We start from the raw sequence: 5,221 nt of genomic DNA on the forward strand, positions 1-5,221 counted from the left end.
AATCAAATGAGTTTAATTTAATATTAACTCATTAAATCTATACTACATCTGAAGAAAATATACATACATATATATTTTCATAAGGACTGTAATAAAATTCTTCTGTACAAAATATTAATTGTGAAAATTTTTAACGGGTAGGTAATACCCGAGAGATATATAAATTCATAATCAATATGTTACATACTTCGATTCCGATTCATCCACTATACTCCCTACTTTCACAACTATATACATTTGTTTATAGAAATCAAAAAATCATACTCATTCAAACCCAGTTACATATTCTGATTTTGAAACCTCAAAATTCAATTCGAGATATAACCGGTACCACCACTCTTAGATTCCTACATCTTTCAAAGCTATACTTTGACTTCAAAACTGTGTTAGAACAACATTTCTATTCATAAAATACTTGTATCATTCAAACTCCTAGAACATCGTATGATTACAAACTGTGTTTAAACCCTTCGAAATTCCTGAAGACACTTCAAATAATGAATAATCGAGATGATGATCCAACCACATGTTACCCACAGTTATGTATCTGAAAAACTCTTGAAACCAAAGTAAAAGTTTAAATACGTATCCGCGTCAGATTCTTTGGCATTTATTAGCAAAAATAACTTTGCGATTTCTTTTCAAAGTAGCCAGTTTTGTCACAGTTCCAGCAAGTCAACTCCGACTTTTTAGTTAAAACATCTTATTATAACCTCGATATATACGTTGCCCTTTCGCCATTGTTATCGGGGAACCGTTTATGTTCCACCACATTAGCAATAAACTTACCAACAACTTCACTGACCTTTGATTTTTCCAAAAAATCATTATATTTATCAAAACCTGATAATGCTAAAAATGAACATATATTTCATAGCATTATCCCTCAAGAAAGACAAGCTTTTAGTTGCAATTGTTCTATTTACAAGTGATATTCGTTTAAATAATAAAAGGTGAAGACAAAAGACAGATTCGACGATTTGAAGACGCAAATGACCAAAAAGCTAAAAAGTACAAATTACAATCCAAGTGGTTCAATTTATTGATGAGAAACGTCTCAAAATTACAAAATTACGAGCCGCAAAATGCAAAGTACAAGATATTAAATCGTACGCAAGGACGTTCGAAAATCCGGAATCGGGACATGAACCAACTATCAATGCGCGACTCAACGGAGCTAAAATTACAAGTCAACGATGACCATGAATATAATATATATATATATATATATATATATATATATATATATATATATATATATATATATATAATTATATAAAATTATATATATTATATTATATATATTAAAATCAAGCAGCCCACATTTTAATTGACAAATGAGCTGATCCAGCTGGCCATGCGATTGCATGGCCTGGAAGAGCAATTTCCATGCGATCGCATGGTTGTAACAGTGTGGCCAGGTCTATAAATTGGACGAGTTTTCAGCGAATTATGTACACAATATATTCATCTACTCTCTATCTCTCATATATATATATATATATATATATATATATATATATATATTTAAAATTTTAATTTTAATTTAAGATTAATAACAATAAGGTTATGGTAGCGAATGTTGTAAGTTTGTAAGTCGAAATTCTGTCCGTGTAACACTATGCGATTAATACTCATTGTAAGTTATGTTCAACCTTTTTAAATTAATGTCTCGTAGCTAAGTTATTATTATGCTTATTTAAATCGAAGTAATCGTGATGTTTGGCTAAATATTAAGATTGGGTAATTGGGTTTTGGACCATAATTGGGGTTTGGACAAAAGAACGACACTTGTGAAAATTAGACTATGGGCTATTAATGGGCTTTATATTAACTAAACGATACCTCATTAATTTAATATAAAGTTTACAATTTGAAGTATCTATATATAACCACATACGCTTAATCGGGTACGGTGGGCGGGATATTTATAAATACGATTTATTATTTATTTTACCGGACACGGGGATGGATTAATAGTTAATGGACTCATTAAAACAGGGGTGGATTACATTCAAGGGTAATTGGTGTAATTGTTAACAAAGTAGAAAAACCTTGGATTACACGCAATCGATAACCTGGTGTATTCATTAAACAAAGTATTAAGACCTTGTTACAGTTCGAATCCCTAATTAGTTGGAATATTTGACTTCGGATATAAGGTTAATTTGACGAAGATCCTCGCACTTTATATTTATGACTGATGGACTATTATGGACAAAACCGTATGGACATATCGAATAATCCAGGACAAAGGACAATTAACCCATGGTAATAAATTAAAATCAACACGTCGAACATCATGATTACGGAAGTTTAAATAAGCATAATTCCTTTATTTTATATCTCATTGCACTTTTATTTACTGTCATTTTATTTATCGTACTTTAAATTATTGCACTTTTATTTATCGCACTTTTAATTATCGTCATTTACTTTACGCTTTAAATTAAGTTGTTTTTATATTTAATATTTTACATTAGGTTTTAATTGTGGCTTAAGACATAAAATCGACAAACCGGTCATTAAACGGTAAAACCCCCTTTTTATAATAATAATAATACTACCTATATATATATATATATATATATATATATATATATATATATATATATATATATACATACGAATATAGTTTTTAAAAATATAGCGTTAAACTTGGCTAGCTCCCTGCGGAACGAACCGGACTTACTAAAAACTACACTACTGTACGATTAGGTACACGGCCTATAGTGTTGTAGCAAGGTTTAGGTATATCCACTCTATAAATAAATAAATAACTTGTGTAAAATTGTATCGTATTTAATAGTATTTCGCAATAAAAATATAACTATTTCGTATACACCTCGCATAACATCAAGTATTTTTGGCGCCGCTGCCGAGGACATCTTAAACGCCGAAGTGAAACGCTATTAAAAAAAGATTTTTTTTAAGTTTATTTTTTTTTGTAAAAATACGTTTTAAATTTTATAAATACAAATATATATATATATAAAAAATATTTCTATCTATTTAAGTGTTTAAATAAAAAGAAAATGTTTTTTTATATAAAATATAAAAGTATTTTTTTTAGTTCTTAAAAATATAAAGTTTATAAATATAACTTAAGAAAAAAAAATTCAAAGTAAAAAGTAAAAAAAATATATAAAACTGTAAACGGACCGTACTGTAGCAGCCCAAGATCTGAGCTGGATCCAAAAACCATGCGATCGCATGGCCCGTATGCATAAAACTCATGCGGCCGCATGAGGGTTGCTGACAGGACTGATACCTGGTACGTACGGATTAGGGTTAATAATTATTATTATTAATTAATTACCTAATTAGGGTTTTATATAATAATAATTAGTTTTAGTTTTATTAATTTGTATTTTTAAGTTATAATTAGTTTTATTAAATATATAAACTTAATACTATTATAAAATAATAATATAAAAATAATATTTTTATAAAAATAAGTAATTTTATCACTTTTGTATCTTTTTATTATTTAGTACGTAATTGTATATTTATCGTTCGTAACTAGTTTTAAACTTAGTTTTTACCGTAGTTTATTTTTATTTCTAGAATTCTAAGATTTGCCGTAAAATCCCTTAAGTACTTTTTCTTTAGATTAAGATTTAGGTGCTTTAAAATTTTACGACGTCGCTTATCGCTTTAATATTTTATAAATTTTAGTGCCTTTTAAGTTATTGCCGTTTTGGATATAGAATTCCTTTAAGTTTTAATTCCTTTAGACGCAACTTTTAATTCTTAGTTTTTAGGCTTTTAAGTTTCGACGCTTTACTTTCTTATTTTTATTTTTCGACCTTTTATTTTTCGACCTTTTTCGATGCATTCTTTTTCTTTCTTATTTCTCGACGCTCTAGTTTTTAGGACATAGAATTTTCTTTATTTTCTTTAAATTTCGAAAATTATTTTAAGTGGTTAAATTGATAGACATCCAAAATTTTCTGATTCGTAGTAATAGTTAGATTTGTTAGTGACGAGTTGTGTGCTTCCGATTTAAAGGGTCCTGGCTACCTGCTGCATCTATTGGCTATTCGAAATGTGAGCAAAATTAGAAAAGTATATTAATTTGATAACTTATATAATTTTTATTTTTATAACTTATAGGATATTCTGTGAATGCACCGAGCAAAACGTTCACCACCTGTAACTCAATCAAGATATCTAGCCAATATTATCGCCGTTGATTTTTCTTTAGAATCGTCATCTAGTCAACCAAGTACTCCAATTCAAATTTCCGATAATCCATTTTTTGAACCCGACCTCACAATTGAGAATCCAGAGGATATTCAGGGACAATTCAGAGATCCTGAACCACTAATCATTCCTCCTGAACCACAAATCACTCATCAGAATCCTCTAGTGATTCAGATTCAACAAATTCAATCATGAAAAATCTGAAACCTCTAAGTATGGAAGACCGAATGAGGGCTAAACGCATTGGCCAAAGTCACGCAATTACTCAACTAGACATTAATGCTCCAGATTATGAAATCAAAGGACAAATACTACATATGGTAACTAATCAATGCCAATTGGTGGTGCGCCGAAGGAAGATCCAAACGAACATCTTCGAACCTTTAATAGGATTTGTACTCTATTCAAAATAAGAGAAGTCGAGGATGAACAAATCTATCTCATGTTATTTCCCTGGACTTTAAAGGGAGAATCCAAAGATTGGTTAGAATCGTTACCTGAAGGGGCGATTAATACATGGGATGTTTTAGTTGAAAAATTTCTTAAACAATTCTTTCCGGCATCTAAAGCCGTGAGACTTCAAGGAGAAATTGTTACGTTCACACAGAAGCCAAATGAAACATTATATGAGGCATGGACAAGATTTGGAAAGTTGTTAAGAGGATGTCCGCAACACGGTTTAGACACTTATCAAATAGCACAAATATTCTATCAAGGATGCGACATTACCACACGCAAAGACATTGATATAGCAGCCGGTGGTTCCATTATGAAGAAAACCACAACTGAAGCTTACAAAATTATTGATAACACTGCTTTCCACTCACATGAGTGGCATCAAGAAAAATATATCGTTAGATCATCTAAAGTGGCTAGAGCCGATTCTAGCCATGACTTTGATTCCATGTCCGCAAAGATAGATGCTTTCGAGAGACGAATGGAAAAGATGACTAAAGATATTCACGCAATACGAATTAGTTGTGAACAGTGTGGAGGACCACATTTGACAAAAGAT

General features: G+C 30.2%; 1 non-coding gene across 1 annotated transcript; it reads right to left on the reverse strand.

Moving 5' to 3' along the window:
* Positions 1-4,780: 4,780 nt before the first annotated feature.
* Positions 4,781-4,887, reverse strand: LOC139860622 (small nucleolar RNA R71). Its single transcript, XR_011763250.1, has one exon. It is a non-coding gene; the product is annotated as a small nucleolar RNA R71 (small nucleolar RNA).
* Positions 4,888-5,221: the final 334 nt, after the last annotated feature.

The sequence above is a fragment of the Rutidosis leptorrhynchoides genome, chromosome 7 (assembly GCF_046630445.1).
Source record: "Rutidosis leptorrhynchoides isolate AG116_Rl617_1_P2 chromosome 7, CSIRO_AGI_Rlap_v1, whole genome shotgun sequence".
Taxonomy (NCBI): domain Eukaryota; kingdom Viridiplantae; phylum Streptophyta; class Magnoliopsida; order Asterales; family Asteraceae; genus Rutidosis; species Rutidosis leptorrhynchoides.